General features: G+C 38.7%; 1 long non-coding RNA gene across 2 annotated transcripts in view; it reads right to left on the reverse strand.

Moving 5' to 3' along the window:
* LOC132653783 (uncharacterized) overlaps nt 1–18,105 on the reverse strand; it is a 29,160-nt gene that overhangs the window by 243 nt on the left and 10,812 nt on the right. The window contains exon 3 of one of the 2 annotated variants that reach the window (XR_009591659.1): nt 12,924–13,067. The exons of the other annotated variant lie outside the window; for it this stretch is intronic. This is a non-coding gene — a long non-coding RNA (uncharacterized LOC132653783). Of the gene's footprint in view, nt 1–12,923; nt 13,068–18,105 lie in introns of those variants that run through there. 2 annotated transcript variants of the gene reach the window in all.

Raw genomic sequence — 18,105 nt, forward strand, 5'->3', positions numbered from 1 at the left:
TTTTAAAGCACGGTTCTGGCAGGGCGGGGGAGAGGGGCGAGAAAAGGGAAATAGTAGTGGAAAAATACCAAGGCCCTTGGTGGGAGGTCCCCAAGGCTAAGAAGGTGGGGTGAAAGGTCACAAGGCCCAAAGATAATATCTGTGGTCACGGATGTGTCCCAAAGCAAACAGTTTCGGGAACAATGGGTCATAAGAAACTATGGCCTGCTGACCTCTGGTGCTTATCTGGCAGGCCAGGCTCTTAGGGAGGGTCCCAGGGCTTAGTTCCCAACACTAAGACATCATTTGGCCCCGCACTGGCTTGTCTTAAGATCATCCTTAGCAATCACAACAGTCCCTATCACCTGCCAAGGTGATGATTGGGTATCTGTAGCAATTTTTTTATTAATTCAATTTAAATCTCAGTCATAGGTTCCTCCCTCCTCCCCTCCCAGTCCCACTCTTCCTGCATCTTCTCTCCCCAATTCCTCAGAATAAGGACCCTCCCACACACACACACACCCCAGCTCATCTATTCACATGAGGACTGAGTCTGAAGTGTAGCAGTTCTTAAAACAGAAATCCTCTAAATGTTTTAAAGATCCAATGAGGTCACAAAACTGATCTGACAAGCGTTGGGAGACTTTGCTTTACAGTAAGTCATGCATTGCTCTCAACATTTGCATTTCACTCAGCACCATTATCCTGTTTTCTAAAAACCTGATTATTCTCTGAATTAAGGCAGTATGGAAGAATATGTATTTATTTTATTTCATTTGTCGCAAGATTTAAACATTAACCATACTTCTATACTATCCTAAAAGACAAGCTTTGTACAAAATAGAATTCTACAAGTAGCAAGGAAGGTTTTTCTTTTGTTTCATTTTCTGTTCTGTTTTTGCCACTCTAAAAACAGTCTAGAGGTTTATAAACACTCATGTGTGACCTACATTACATTGCATGCATCTATGTTGTGGATTCCACATTAGTGACTAGGTAGGTAATGGGGAATTAATAAGTAAAATGAGACATGACTCTTGAGTAAATGGTCTTAGGCCTAAGTTTTTAAAATCCTGACAGTAAAATGTACTAAATATAGGTTCTAATTTAAATTCATTAAATAGAATTGACACTGTATATGAAAAAAATTAGAACCTACATTTAGGGTTGCCTAAAATCAGGACATCTGTAACAAGGCATTTTTGGAGACTGAAATGCCACCGTCTGTTAATTACTGCTTTTGTAAAACTCCATGGAGCTATTATCAGCCCACTTATAAACAAAGGTGTCAGTGTCTAAATCCTTATGTTTATAGAACTTTCTCTGTACATAAAATTTGCAGATATGTCACCTACTTATTTCTCAGCCATCTCTCTGCCCACCAACAACATGTTTTCACTAAAATCATAAGCTTTATTTTTGTATCTGTATTTTCTAGTTTGCCTTTAGAGCGTAATTTGGCAGAACAATATTACTAAAGACAATTAAGTGATTGCAATAGATTTCAGAGGTAGAAAAAATTACAACAAGGGAACTATAAAATTGAATTTTTGCTTTAGCAACTGTATAGCTAGAATTTGACACAAGCCAACTAAATTATTTTCATAGTTTGTAGAAGATTATGGTTTGAATATGAAATGTTCTATGTGTTACTTATCTTCTTTGGGTCTGTAAATTGTAGTATGTTTAATCCTGCACTATATGCTAATATCTACTTATAAGTGAGTACATACTATGTGTGTCTTTCTGGGTTTGGGTTATATCATTCAGAAGTTTTCTAGTTTCATCCATTTGCCAGCAAATTTCATGATTTCCTTGTTTTTAATAGCTGATTAGTATCCCCTTATGTAAATGTACTACAGTTTCTTTATCCATTCTTTGGTTGAGGGATATCTGGATTGTTTCTAGTTTCTGGCTATTACAAATAGAGCTGCTATGATCATAGTTAAGCAAATGTCCTTGTTGTGTAATGGAGAGCTTTTGGGTATATGCCCTGGACTGTTATAGCTGGGCCTTGAGATAGAACTATTCCCAATTTTCTAAGAAAGCACCAAATTGATTTCAACAATGGTTGTACAAGTTTACACTCCTACCAGCAATGGAGGAGTGTTCCCCTTTCTCCACATCCTCATCAGCATGTGCTGTCATTTGAATTTTTGATTGTAGCTATTCTGACAGGTGTAAGATAGAATCTCAGATGCATTTCCTTGATGACTAAGGACACTGAGCATTTCTTTAAGTGGTTCTTGGTCATTCAAGATTCCTCTGTTGAGAATTCTCTGTTTAGCTCTGTACACCATTTTTAATTGGATTATTTTGTTTGTTGTTTAATTTCTTGAGTTCCTTATATATTTTGCATATTAGCCCTCTGTCAGATGCAGAGTTGGTGAAGAGTTTTCCCAATCTGTAGGCTGTCATTTTGTCCTATTGACAGTGTCCTTTGACTTAAAAACAGAGATTTTCAGTTTTGTGAGGTCCCATTTATTAATTGTTGATCTTAGAGCCTGAGCTGTTGTTGTTCTGTTCAGGAAGTTTGTTTCCTGTGCCAATGAGTTCAAGGCCCTTCTCCACTTTCTCTTCTAACAGATTTAGTGTTCTGTTTTTATGTTGAGATCTTTGATCCACTTGAACTTGAATTTTGTACAGGGTGATAAATATAGATATATTTGCATTTTTCTACATGTGGACATCTACTTAGACCAGCACCATTGTTGAAGATACTTTCTTTTTTTCAGTTGCCTTCCTTGTCAAAAATCAAGTGTCTGGAGGTGTATGGGTTTATTTCTGGGTCTTCAATTTGAGTCCATTGATCAACCAGTCTATTGAAAAACTGACCAAGTGTATTTTGTACTGTGATATAGTCATGAATCTGTAGAGGCCAGGGAATAAATCCAGTGGTTTGAATGAGAAATGTCACTAACAGGCTCAAGTAATTGAAAACTTGGTTCTCCATTCATGGTGCTGTTTGAGGAGATAGTGCAGTCTTTCTAGAGGAGAACTTTCTCTTACTTTGAGATTTCATTGCAGAAGAGATGCCTCAGTGGTTAAGAGCACTAACTACTCATTCAGAGCCTAGGTTCAATTCTGGGCCATTCACAACCGGGGGGAATCTGATTCTCTCTTCTGGCTTCTGTGGGCACTGCACATACATGGTACAGTTAAAGTACCAATTTACCAAAGAGAGAGAGAGAGAGATTTTGTATCCTCACTGTATTTCAGTTCATTTTCTTTGTTTTGTGTTTCTGGTTAAAGATACATTCTCCCAGATTCTGGCTTTGACTGCCTGTTCCCATAAGCCAATGAATAGACTCTTTCTTTCATAGTTTGATTTTGATCATAGTGTTGGTCAAAGTAACAAAAAAGTAATGAATACAGTGGTACACTCTTATGATGCCAATGTTCTTGAGGTTGAGTCCTTCAAGTGATGAATAGATAATAAAACTGTAGTACACACACACACACACACACGAAACTCCATTCAGTTTTAAAGAAAAATTAAACTGTATTTGCAGGAAAATAGACAAAACTGAAAGATATACTGAGTGATCAGCCTAGTCCCCAAAAGACAAATCTTCTAGGTCCTTTTAGTCATTGTGTTGTTATAATAAAATGCCCAAGATGAGAGATAGCTCTTTGGGGATGATATACTGTGAGGGCTAAAGTTATGTTTTAAGTTTAAATTATTGTTCCTAACAAAAATGCCTCTAACCAATAAGGCCCACTTGCCCAAGGACAGATAACTTTCTAGAATGCTGGGGGCTGTTGATTATGGAAGATAACAAGCCATATGTTTTCATTTCTGTAAACAACATTGGTTGCCCAATCTGCATAGGATGTGCTTGATCATAAGTAGGCAGGAGGTGGGCAGCAGGAAGTAACTCATGATGTATGTTTGCTCCTGACTGGATGATGGTGGGAAGTACATAGCCTTGTGAGTTTCGCCTTTATAAACACCAGACTAATGTTATTCACAATCATGCTCCAGGAATCCTGGGTATTGATCTGGCCAATGTCCATCATCCTGGCCAGGATTTAATAAATTTTGCTTCAAATTTGGCTCAAAAATTATGGTAATGTCATATTCTTGTAGCATTAACAGTGCATTTTTAGTGCATCCTTTTTCAGTAGTGCTATGCATTACAAACCTGCTTTCCAGCCTTCCACTCACAATTTTTGGGTCGATGACTCTCTTTAATATTGTTCAGGGACTCTACTTCTTCATATGTACTCAGGCAGGATAGAAGAAAGTAGACATAAAAAGTGAAATGAGCTCTTCACCCCAGAATCTTGTTGAAGTCTCTGAGAGAGGAGAATTGTAATACAATTAACAAAATTTTCTGTTAAGGTCACTAAATAGAGATAATATTTCTTTTATATAGATGCTTCAAATAAGGATGTTAAAATAGCAACAAACCCAAGCATGTGTTGGGAAGGGGTGGTCCTTAGAAACAATGCAATTTCAAAAGCCTCAAAAATCCTACTTTCAACTATCATTAAAACTCTTTTAAATTTTTTTAATTTTATTTTTTCATATTTTTCATTATATATCCCGATTGAAGGCCCCTTCTTGCACTACCCCCAGTCCACCCTCTCGCTCTCTCTCTTCCCCTATACCCTTTCCCCTAGTCCAATGAAAGGGGGAGTTCTCTTCTTTTGTCATCTGCCCATAGTTTATAAGATGCCTCACTATTCAATAAGGACATTTACTCAACTATGTTCATAGCAGCTTTATTAGTAAACGCCAGAATCTGGAACAACCTAAATGTCCCTCAAAAGAAGAATGGAAACAGAAATTGTGGTACATCTACACAATGTGGTACATCTACACAATGGAATACTACTCAGCTATTAAAAACAAGGAAATCATGAAATTTGCAGGCAAATGGATGGAACTGGGAAAGATCATCCTCAGTGAGGTAACCCAGAAACAGAAAGTCAGGCATGGTATACACTCACTTATAAGTGGATATTAACCGCTTAATTTAGGATAGTCATGTACAGAGCTAAAGAAGCTAAAAACTAAAGAGGACCCTAGGGAGGATGCTTAAATCTCATTCAGAATGGCAAACAGGATAGACATCAGAAGCAGTGGGAGAGGAAACAGGATGGGAGCCTGCTATAGAGGATTCTCTGAAATGATTCACCCAATAGGGAATTGAAGCAGATGATGAGACTCACAGCCAAACTTTGGGCAGAGTGCAGGGGGTTTTATGGAATAAGGTTGGGGAGGGGGCTTAGAAGGACCTGGAGGGGACACGAGGCCCTTAAGGAGACCAACAAAGCTAAAAAATCTGAGCCCAGGGAGTCGTGCAGAGACTGATGCATCAGCCAAGGACCATGCATGGAGAGGACCTAAACCACTTGCTCAGATATGGCCTATTGACAGCTCAGTTTCCATGTGGGTTCCAGGTGATGCCTCTGTCATGAATTCAGTTGCCTGCTCATTGATCACTTGTCACTAAAACTTTTAAAGACAATTATCTTGAAAAGCCCCTATTTGTGCTTGGGTTGTATACTATTTTTTTCCCTTGGTGCCTCCCTAGTGACCTCAAGTTTAAATCTATGTAAAAACCCCTTCATAACAAACTCCAAGTTGGCTTCATGCTGGTTTGTCCTGGCATTCTTTTTCTGCAACACAGTCAGGAAACCTAGCTGGATCTGAGTAGGGAGAGGGCTCTGAAAACAAACAAACAAACAAACAAACAAACAAAAATCCTGGCTTGCTGCAAACAGCAATGGAGAGCTGCTGTTCATACCATAACACCATTGGCATCACCCAGGCATAGGTTGTGTTTCTGTTAATCCCACGAGTTGAAAATAAGACCACTTCCACATTTAAAGCCAAATTCGAAGCAAATGTTAATCAATTACCGGCCAAGTTGATGTGCTCTCTGGCTAGGTCCATATCTGTGTTTCCAGAAAACAGTCCCAAGTCAGAATTTGTAGGGGCTTAAAAAGGTAAAACCCACAATTCGCTGCCATTCCCTTCAAGTCTGATCTGGGGCAAGCATTCATCTTGATGTGATTTTCTGCCTATTTGCCACCCACCTACATCTAACCTGTGGAAGTATATCTCCTGCCCACATGATGAGAGCATCTGTGCAGGTGTGCATGGGTCAGCCAAACTTGTTTAGGGGAATGAAACCATAAGCATTATTCTCCAGTGTTTTAGGAAGGATCTGTCCTTGGGCAAAGAGCTTACAGGTCAGAGGCATTTTGTTTCATGGATCTCTTAGGCATAGTAGTTAAAACTTAAAGCATAACTTTGGCTCTCACATTCCTACTTTATTTATTGGTAGTTATACAAATTATGTAATTTTGACCAGTTTTCTAGAATGTTCTGAAACTCAGACTTTCACATAGCAATTTCGTAATTTTGTATCCCTTTATGGACTTTTTCCCAATAAAGTCGATAGAGGGTTTCTATTGTCTCAGAGGAGTTATGTTTTATTTAATTGGAAATAAGAAATGAACTATTGATCAGTCAAAACAAAATAAAATATTACTTAAGGGCCTGAAAAATATGATTCTATTTCTAGGAAAAATGATCGTCCTTTTTGTTCAAACACTAAATGTATTAAACATAGAAAATAGACTCAGCAAGTATGTCACAAGAAAAAACTATTAATGGACTAGATAGGAAAATATTAATTCAGAAGGAGCCCACAAAATTGCTTCTCCCACTCAGAGCACTTAGAAGAGCTAATAGTATTTAAATACTTTAATCTCAGTTCTCATGTAATGGTAAAAGGCTGTAATCACAGCCTGGAAAGAAGGCAGAAGTTTAAAGAAAGCCAAGAGACTATGTCCCAATACCAACTTAAAAAAAAAAAAAAGTCCAGTCTTGCTTTGTTTTCGCAAGCATGGAACAACAAAAATGTCTTGTGGTGTACAGGTCAAATGAAATTGTTGTAATTGAGTTTTGGTTTTGTGAAATTCTCATACTCTGCCCAGTTAGACCAGAGCTTCTTGAGTTAGAGTGAGAGGCATGTTGTTAGCCTTGCTGTGTTGTGCCCATTTGTGAAACTCCCAAAGACCACCAGGAATCAACTCCACTGCAAAACACATGAGGGTTTATTTGATACAAGCTCGAGCCCACGTCTCAAAACTTCCTGTGGAAGCAGGAGAGGAATGTGGCTGGGCAGTCTAGGGGAACAAGGTTTTAAAAGGGAGAAAACCCACAAGCATCGAGTTACATGCCTTGGTGTTACATGACTGGCTAAGGGAAATTGACTTTTGAAATGATTGGTTTACTTTAGGTGCCAAGTCCATAAATGGTTCTGGCCTGGCCATCTGGGCCAGTTTCCTAGCAACTGTACCTCTAGTGGGCAGGAATCCACAGAGGAGGACATGGCAGCCAGTCTTGAAGATACCTGATAAGCTAGGGTCAGATGGAAGGGGAGGAGAACCTCTCCTAGCAGTGGACTTGGAAAGGAGCAGGAAGGAGATGAGGGAGGGAGGGTGGGATTGGGAGGGAATGAGGGAGGGGACTACTGCTAGGATACAAAGTAAATAACCTATGATTAATATAAAAAAAAAAAAAGAATGTGGTAAGGCTAGTTCCTTCCCCCCAGGTGGCTGGACATGTCTCCATCTGGCTGGCCTTTGTTCAGGCTTGTGCTTTAAACTCTAAACAAATATCTCCCACCCTGCTCCCCCACCAAAAAAACAAAAACAAAAAAAAACAAACCCTAATTTTTAATTCTTTAGTCTCTCAGCTAAGACCTTGGGCCAGCCTTCTGGATCCCTCAGCTTTTTCAAGAGGAGAGGACTGTTCTTTCCCGACCTGAGTCACCCCCACCTTTTGTTCTTTGTTTTTTTGTTTTGTTTTGTTTTTGTTTTTTTCGAAGCAGGGTTTCTCCGTGTAGCTCTGGCTGTTCTGGACTTGCTTTGTAGACCAAGCTGGCCTGGAACAAACAGAGATCTGCCTGCCTTTGTCTCCTGAGTTCTGGGATTACAGGCATCCGCCATTGCACCCGGCCTCTAAGGCCCTTTTTATGTAGTAATGTCCATAGGAGATAGATGGCCCTTCTCCACATGGACAAGCCACCAGCTGATTTATTAAAGACAATCAGCAAAAGGCACAGAAAGAAATACTACTTATGCCCAGAAATTGTCAAATGGGAATTTTGACTTAACCATTTTTATTAAGAATTTAGTAGTGCTTTCCTCCTCATTCACAATTGCATGGTGGAGCTGCTGCACATAGCACTACCTGTTACGGCAAGGTCCAGTGCTTGGTATTCAGATGTTAATTGGCCCCCTCCCTAAGATCTTACTGTTCTACAAGCAGTCTCCCACATACACAAAAGTAATCTTCTCTGGCTTGGAGGGCAGAGGATCATGGAAAGGGAAGAGGACAGAAGAAGGAGACAGGAGTCAGGTAGATGAAAGAAGAGAAAGCAGAGTTGCCGTGGATTAGCATAGAGAGACACATACACTTTGGAGGAGCCTGCCCTGAGGATTGGCATGGCTGCTGTGAAGCAGCCCAAATGGAAAGCATATGCAAATATTTATATTATTTTGATGGGAAGTAGCCCAGACAGGAATTATTAAAGCAAATGACGTAGGATGTGGAACTGATGATAATAACATAGTTTAAGGGTTAGTTTCTGCCCAGTAGGTGAAATAAGGCTTATTAAAAATCTAACAGGTATCTGTGTATTTTATTGCTATAATAGTGATTAAGTAATAACCACCAAAATAATTATGGGCTATTAATAATCAGCATTTATAGCCTTTTTATTTTCTGCAACAACTAGCTCCACCTCTAATAACTCTTTACTTCACTTGGTCTGGTTTTTACTTATTACCAAGGCATGTTCTTCCCAAGAAACCCGAGTGAGGATGTATGAGTTAGGTTTTGTTTGACTCAGAACCCAGCTGGTTTACATTTCAGCTGGATTCTTGGCCCTATTTACTTTTGTGATTTCAAGAATGTGCATATTTTTTACTCTTCTCCCTTTATTTATCCAATGCTACACAAGGTTTAGATGACCCAAATCCATTCTTGACTTCACATACTACCTTTGTATGCGGACTTTGGGATCTTCCCTTCCTTTAATGTAGTACTCTCTTCAACAGATCTCCACAGCTTACTTGTACAGAGAACACAGTGTAACACAAGACCCTCTATTAACCTGACTGTGCCTCTGTTGTGTGTGCTGTCATTCAATCCTACAGAAAAGAGCAATTGTTCTTGGACCACACTTGAACTCCCACCTCTATCACTGTGTTCCTAACTGCCTAGTGGTTTCAATATCCTATTCTCCCAAGAAAGGTTTAAATCCTACTGACGGTGATACTGAAACTTGTCTGTAAACACTTCCTTAATCTCTAAAAGTGGGAGTTACAATTCACTGACATTATTTATTAAATTTATTTATTAACTTACTCTGGTACTTTCTTATAATATTCCTTGGCTTGCTCTTTTGACCACTTATTTATTTTTCCTTTGGTGAGTTCTCATTAATGTCTCTGCCTACTGTTTTAATGTCTTGAGAGCAAGAACTGTTGATGGACTATCTAGATAATCTCATCCCTATTTAGTCCAGTGATTCAATTTGGGACAATCTGAGATGTGACTGCTTATATTTTGTATTTTAAACATAGTAAAAGAGAAATGCTTTGTGTATTTTATGAAGGAAAATTAAACTGAAGCCTTGCTTCTTTACATTCAACTATTACTGTGATACTAAAAGGCTTTACAGTTTTTTGTTTGTTTGTTTCTAATATTGAGACAGGAGCTAATCGTGTATCCTCTGCTGCTCTCAAACTCCCAGTCATCCTGCCTCCACTTCCCCAGTGCTAGGGTTATGTGAGGGTACTGTGATGTTTAACCCATAATAACCTTTTAAATAAAGAACCAAAAGAAGAGTATTATTGTGGTGGGGGAGCTAGAAATATGTGGAAGTGGATCTCCAAGTTGAAAACATTGACTACAGCAGTCAAAATGTCGAGTAATTTTTAAAAATGTATTTGGTTTTTGTCTCTAGTTCCTTGCACAGAGTTTGAGAAACCTTTGAAATGTCTCCAGTAGAGGAAGTCATTGTTTATAGTAAATTAGTTCCTTTTTTTGAAAAAACATTAAAAGAAAACTTGAATATTTCTCTAAAAGACAAGGAGGGACCTGGAATGTTAGCAGAGTAGGATTGTTTCTTCAAAGGAAGGAATACAATACCTGTTATCTGCTTAGAAGGCTAGGAACATTCTAGCCTGATGACCTTTGCCCTATCTGTGTGGCTAGAGACTACATAGATGCTTATCAGTCAATCTTTTTCTTTTTCTTATCAGTCAATCTACAGATCCTGTCTTTGTGGAAAGTGAGAGCAAAACAGAAACAAGAGCAATACACCTTGCAAATCAATGGGACCAAAACAGGAAAAATATACCCTGAAGGTTAATGGTTCTGTTTGCAGTTAAGATGGTTAAGAATAAGTCCTGTCCATTCTGTTTATTTGACTCATCTTCACTGTATGTGCTTGATCACTCGTGGGCTGGAGATTAACTGAGCAGAAAATAGGTTAGAATGTGTCCTTGCCTTTGATTGGAGCTGATGAAATGAGGTAAAGTGTGGGTTTTTGCTTTTTTAAGCCTTGCAAAAGCATGACTTGTGCCTATTTCCTGAAAGCCTGGGAATGGACCTGGCCAGTCCATTCTCCTGGACACTATTTAATTAAAACTTCCTTCAAACTTGGCCTTAAACTGTGGTAGTGGTCTTATTCTTGACTGGTGGGATTAACAACAGTGTAACAGATAGTTTACAAAGAGTTTCGATGTGGTCATGTCAGATCTATATTTAGCTTACTTTGTTCTTCTAAGAGATTTGTATATGCTTTGTTGTGTATATGGTCTGAGCTAACACTCACCAGAGAAGTTTTCACTAAATTGAGCTGTGCTTAAATACACTTGGAATAAACCATGCAGGGTCAGACTCCCAAATTTTGAACCAACACTAGCTTTTCAGTTGTGTTAAGCTGAACTGCCTTTTTGTCTCCCTCAGATTGGTCAAGGAGATTACAGATCTCATGCATGTATGTAGTGTATTTTGGTTATTTTCACCTCCCATTACTATTCCTTACTTGGCTCCCATTCTGGTAGAACTTCTTATTCCACTAAGCCCCTTTCCTCTTCTATGTCTTCTTTGTTCTTTTGTTGTTGTTTGGTAATTGTATGTACCTGATTTTCTGTGAGTCATTCTAACCAATTAGTGAACTTGGTGCATATGGGAAACCCTAAATGCTAAACAAAAATGGAAAAATGGTGGTGGATTACGGTTCATAGGAGACTTGAAGATAGTGTCCAGATAGACAGTCTTGAGAGAGAGCACCGTAAGCTATGGGATCTGTGCTAACTTCAAGTAGCTAGAGTCAAAATCAGACTGAGTTTTGGGACATCCATCTGGTGTAAGAAGGATGATTTTAAAAGTTACATTCCCTAGTACTGTATCTCCCTTATAAGCTTCTTTACAAGAAGCTAGGCAGAATGGAGAATATATAACTGAGTTTTATGGTTTTCCAGTTCTAGAGCAACCTGGTGGACAGAGTCCATGCTCCTATACCTTTTAAACAATTAAAAGAATTGAAAGCTGTATGCTCTCAATATGGTCCTACAGCGCCATTCACTCAAGCTCTGTTGGAGTCCTTGTCTACTGGGGTTCTCTGCCCAGGGGACTAGAAACAATTAACAAGAGCGTGCTTATCGGGATGAGATCATTTATTATGAAAGTCAGAATTTGCAGAGCATTGTCAAGTTACAGCTAAACTTTATTGAGCTCAGGGAATTCCTATAACTTATGACATGTTTGCTGGAGATGGAATCTACAGGAAAATAGGACAACAATTGGATTTTGATGTGGCGTTTATGCTCAAGTAAGTGCTGCTGCCCGAAGGGCCTGGAATAAACTTCCACAAGCAGATAGACAGGTGGAGGATTTGTTTAAAGTCTGTCAGAGACCCGATGAGTTATTTCAAGATTTTGTGGCAAGAGTAATGCAAGGAGCAAACGGACTTATAAGTGATGAAAAGTCTGGATTATTATTAGTAAAGCAATTTGCTTATGAGAATGCTAACAGTGCTTGTCAAGCAGCTTTGAGAGCCGTTAGGAAGAAAGGAGAAATTTCTAATTATACTAGGTTATGTTCTGACATCGGGCCGTCTTACACTCAAGGAATAGCTATGGCTGCCACTATAGGAAAAACTATTAAAGAGACAGCTTCTCAGTTTTTCTAGTAAAAAAAAAAACTAATGATTAATTATGCTACAAAGCTTCAATGGTCATAAAAAATTAGATTCAACAAATAACAAGATGTTTTGTCTGTCTGTCTTGAAGGTATAAGTTTACCATATTCAGTAGGTCTTGGTTATAGATTATTGGTCATAGGCTATGTTTAAAATTTATAACATAAAATTAAAACCTAGAACCTAGGTTAAAAACCCAGGTTTTTAAAACCTAGGGTTAAAAAACATTCTAAGCAACAAATAGACATTACTCATATCCCCAAATTTGAAAAACTAAAATGTTTTGCTATAATTGATATTTCTTCCATTATAAAGACTAATAATGGTACTACATATATTAGTCAAGCTTTTCAACATTTTTAAAAATCATAAAACAGGTATGCCGTATAATCCTAAGGCTAAAAAATTATAGAGCCTGCCCATGGATCTCTTAAAAACCAACTACAAAAAAATAAAAAAAGGGAAGGGGGAGTCATATTCTCAAATCTTAATCATGCTTTCTTTATTTTAAAGTTTTTGAACATGGATATACAAGGCCATTCTGTAGTTGATCAATTGTGGCATCCTAATACCAAAAATAATTATGCTCAAGTAAAATGGAAAGATCCAATTACTGGAATATGGCAGGGCCCCGACCCCATATTAATATGGGGAAGAGAGCATGTTTGTGCTTTTTCCACAGGACACAGAAGAAGCCAGGAAGATCCCAGAAAGGCTGGTGCGATTTGAACGACTTGTTCCCCAGAAGGAGGATGTTCCTGCTGCAGACAATCGTGAATTCTGTCCAGACTGAGACCGGAGAGCTGCATTGGACTTAAGCTCCTGACCACCTTTTGTTTCATTCTGCTCCTGGGAGAAGACGTCATGCAGAGAAACCTCTTATACAATGGACTGGACTTGATTGTTCTATTAATAAGGGCAATTTTCAACAAAATCAAGAAGAATAAAAAAAAAAAAAAAAAGGACTGGCTATAAAATTTTGGTCTGATTTTGGTTTTCAGCAGACCAAAACAAGCTTGCTCAGAAACTCTTGGGAGGCCCTGTAACTGCCTATGTAAATTCTCCTTTTCCTTTGTTGTTTGGAAATGTTAATAGGATTCAAACTTTAATGTTTCTTGCCATCAGTGTAAACTAACAAACTGTATTTGTAAGCTTTCAAATGGTTCTGATTGTTCGACAGCCTTTTACCATGGTTCCTGTAAATATTTCTCAGACTTGGTATGTACACAAGGAGCCCTTTGTTAAGTCACTTTTATGGAGTGTCATTTTAGACTTGGCTTGTGATAGGAGATGAGTCCTATCAGTGACAATTAAAACCTGCCTGAAGGCCTTTTAGAATGTTAAAGCTGATTTGATCTGCATAAGATTGAACCCCATTGTCTACCCTAACAGAGGTTGGTAGTCAATGATGGGTAATGTTTCTCTGGGATGCATTCAACCCAAGGCAGGGCATGAATGATGGAATTCATGTACTAATGAGAGGTAAGAATATATCTTACCAGAGAAACAGCCTAAGACAGGCACAATCTTCTGCTCCATAACTCTTAAGTTATGGTCCATTTTTTAAAAAATAAAAAATGAAGACCTGTTGGGAGCCACTGTTCTAACAGCTGCTTTGATATTTAAATCTCAGCAGAAAGACTGGTTTTACCAGGCCTTCACTGAAGTCAGGAAAGAATTTCCAAATCCATCTTCTCCTTTTGTTTGTGACAGCAGGTGGGATAGCTTGTCAAAATAACACCCCTCAGTTTCACCTCCTTGTGAATTTAACTCATTGTGCTGAGGTGCTTTGACTCTGGCTTAAAAGCAGTCTGAAATAAAGCAAGGTGTCTAGTCTAGTCTCCACTAGAGCCTCTTGGAAAGGTCCCATGTGTTATGTGTTAGTTTATTAATTTTAATCCTCACTCTTGACTCAAGAACTATTCAACTCTGCTGGCTGGCTTGGCACTCCTTTTTGGTCATGGTGTTTCATCACAGCAATAGAAACCTTAACTAAGACATCTAGTCTGAGAGTTTTATGTTTTCTCATTTCATCCTCACATTCATTCATGAGAGATAAGGCTGCTGACTATTTTACTTTTATATAAATTAGGACTTCTTGAGGTCAAAGTCCAATTATCTGATTCATGCTGTCACAGTGTTTTTAAGTCTGTAATATTTCTTTAACTAATGGTAACCAAATTAGCAGGGAGAAATCTGAGAGATTCAGTGTGGATACGAAAGTATATTGAACAGCTCATGTGCTCACCTATCAATCACCTTTGTGCTACCTCATATTCTTTCTGCCATTACAGTGATAAGTTCAGACACACCTTGACCGGTTCTGAGGGGATCCATCTCACTCAGACCATCTACCTCCAATTTGTAGAAATACCCTTGGGAATTGCTCAGCATCTACACATGTGCATTGCAGATGAGTGCAGTGACCCTTGATTATTGAGAGATGAATGTCAGTGTGTGAGTAGATGCTTCCCTCTTTTGTTCCTGAGACACATTCAATAAGATGTCAATGCTTGATCTTTCTGACTCAGTAGCATATTCCTGTTTTGTTTTCCCTCTTGCCTTGCTGCCCTCCTCTACTCTCTGAGGTTATTTTTCAAATAAATTGCCTGAATTTTGTCAGGCTATGCTCTGCAGACAAAACAGCCTAAAACAAAGTACTGTTAGCATTTAGACAGAAAGGTGTTGGTATCAGCAGAACAAATTGGTTCTCACTAAACATAATGCTCCTGTACAATTCTGATTCCTAGTGAAAGAAAATATATTGAGAGTAATTAAAATTATTTCACATCATGAAACTTTTAATAAAGAATGACCTTAAACTTGGGTAGATTGGTGGAACAATTAAAAACTTAACATCAGTGACAACATAGTTTATTCGACGTTATTAAAAAATGAGCATAGAGAGGTTTCAGAATAGATAAGACATCCTCTTTTGTGAGCTTGATGTATATTTTATAATTTATGACTGATAAATTTAGAATAAAAATATAGTAAGGTGTCATATGCTATGGGAGGCTAGCATCTAGCTATATCATACTCTTTGCCTCTTCAAGATTTGGGGTCTGGCACATATGTGTATTGAGTAACTAGAGTGCTAAAAATTGATGAAAAGTGTTTATGGTGGATGAAATTGCAGCCACCAAACATGTATATTCTAATTTCTAGCTCAGAGTAACGGTGTATACAATTCTACTTGGAAATAGTTTTTTTTTAAATGATATAAATGAGTGGATAATCTTAAGATTAAATTGCTCTTGATTGACCACATGAATCCTAATCCAAAGACAAATGTCCTTGTATGAAGATGAGAGAGTACCAGGTGTGGCTTCTGAGTCTTAACACAGAACATTTTAAGTTTCAGTGATAAAAGCAACCAACAAATCCTGAAGTTCAACTGTACAATAAACAGTATTCAAGGAAATATACACGTATAGTTTGTATTCTAATAATATTCTGGTCTGATGAGCCATTTATTTAAAATCAGTTGTACTTTAATTAAGGTGTGTTTGGTTTTGCTCTGTGAACATAGCTCTCAGGGTACAGATCTCATCTAAATGGCAATAATTAGGGAGTAACTGTGTTGTTTAAGAGATTACAAGCTCCAGATAGCTAAAATGGTGGTCATAGGAGGAGGACATTCAGTATTTTATGATCTTCAGGCTAGTATTGAACTCTTGGGGAGGATTGGAATCATGCCATAGGTTATAAATGAACACTGATTTGTGAGCAGCCTCAAGCATTCTAGTTTTGAGTGCAGGGATTAAGGAATTCTTCTTCTTCTTTTTCTTCTTCTTCTTCTTCCTTTTCTTCTTCCTCTTCTTATTTTTCTTCTCCACCTTCTCCCTCTTGACATTGGGTCAGGTGTGGTGGCACATGAGCACTTAGAAGACAGAGGCTTCCAGGTCTTGTCTACATAATGAGTTCCAAGCCAATCAGGACTACATTGTGAGAGTCTTCCTAATTTTTTTTTTTTTTTTTTTTTACATTTTATCTATTTGGTATGTGTATGCGTGTGTGTGTGTACGGGCATGCACATACTCACATGCACATGCGAAAGAAGAAATGGCTAGGAAACACTTGAAAATGCTGAATCTTTTTAGTCACCAGGGAAATGGAGATGATACCTACTGTAAAAGTCTAGCTCACCCCAGTCAGATTGCCATCATCTAGAAGACAAATGACAACAAATGCCAAAGGCAAAACAGAAACTCTTACATATTGTTGTTGGGAGTGTAGACTGGTATAGCCACATCTTTGAAATCACACTGGAGGCTTCTCAAAAATCTAGAAATAGTTCTAGAAATAGAACTGCCATGTGAGGAAGCTGTGACATTCCTAGGCTTATATCTATAAGACTTAATATCCTACTACAGAGTTATCTGCACATTCTTAGTTACAGATGCTCTGTTCACAACAGATAGGAAGTAAAACGAGCCTATATGTCCTTCTATAGATAAATGGACAACAACAATGGAGTACATACACACATGGAATCTTACTCAGCTGCACTGAAAAACGAATTCTGGAAATTTACAGGTAAATGGACAAAACCGGAAACAAGCATATAGAATGGACTAACGAGATCAGAAGGTTAAATTCCACATGTTCTCTCTCACATGTACATGTCGGCTTCAAATCTCTTTCTTTTTGTGTTTAATTTGGAACACAAGTGAAATCTAGGGAGACTAGAAAAGTGCCTTTGGGTAATGTGGTTAGGGTCAGGAAACTAGTTCACAGGTAAACTGAAAGTAGAGAGGTGGAATACTGAGGATAGAAAGGTTTTAGCAGGGAGGAGTAAGAAAGTGTGCAGGAAATTGGGGGATAGGCTAGGATGGTAATCCAAAAAAAAGGCATATGGAAGGCCATATAGACGCTTACTATTTTACAACCTGTGGTGGTTTGAATAGGTTTGGAACCCCATAGAGTCATGGGTTTGAATGCTTGGCCCATGAGGAGTGGCACTATTAGGAGGTGTGGCCTTGCTAGAGTAGGTATGACCTTGTTGGAGGAAATTCATCACTGTGTAGGAAGGCTTTGAGGACTCTTATGCTCATGCTCTGCCCAGTGTGGAACACAGCCTCCTCCTGGCTGCCTTCTGATCAAGCTGTAGAACTCTCGGCTACTCTAGCACCATGTCTGCCTGCAGGCTGCCATGCTTCTTGACATGATGATAATGGACTGGTTAAGTTGTTGTGCAGGCAATTCAATTGGCCTGCCGGCAGAGGCCCTTAGGGTTCTGACAAAATCCTATGTCACCATCTGCATCCCATGTCATCACCTGGGCCAGGTGCTCCAGCTATAACCTGTCTGCCATTCCCACCTGAGTTCTGCTTCGGTATCTCTCCCCTTTCCTCCTCTCTGACTTTCTCAGGGATCCCCTCACATGTTCCTCTTTCTAGTTTCCTATGCTCTCCCACTGTCTTTCTTTGTCTCTTTCCCCACCCTCATGGCCCACTCAGGCCCTAATTCCTCTTCATTTTCCTTCCCCCAAATATATCTCTTCTTATCAGATCTGTTGAGTGCATGGTATTTTTATTTATATTATTACAGACTGAGCTTCTGAAACTGTAAGCCAGCTCTAATTAAATTCTTTCTCTTATTTCTTTTATAAGAGTTGCCTTGGTCTCCTAACTACAGTACAACTCAAATAAAAAATATAGTTGGAGGGATGTAAAATATACATGTTATGAAAAAAGAGAAAGAAATACCTGGGCTTAGAGGACCAATCAGGGATGAGGTGAAAGGAGGGAGCAGTGGATGGTTTAGCCAAATTTAGGCTGCATGAAAATACCTAATGGAAACCCAGCAGTTAGTAAGTGAATTTCATTGCAAGTTAAACCAGACAGCATTACAGCATGGAACTGGGAGGGGCCATGAGTGGAGC

This window comes from Meriones unguiculatus, chromosome 4 (genome assembly GCF_030254825.1).
Source record: "Meriones unguiculatus strain TT.TT164.6M chromosome 4, Bangor_MerUng_6.1, whole genome shotgun sequence".
Classification (NCBI taxonomy): domain Eukaryota; kingdom Metazoa; phylum Chordata; class Mammalia; order Rodentia; family Muridae; genus Meriones; species Meriones unguiculatus.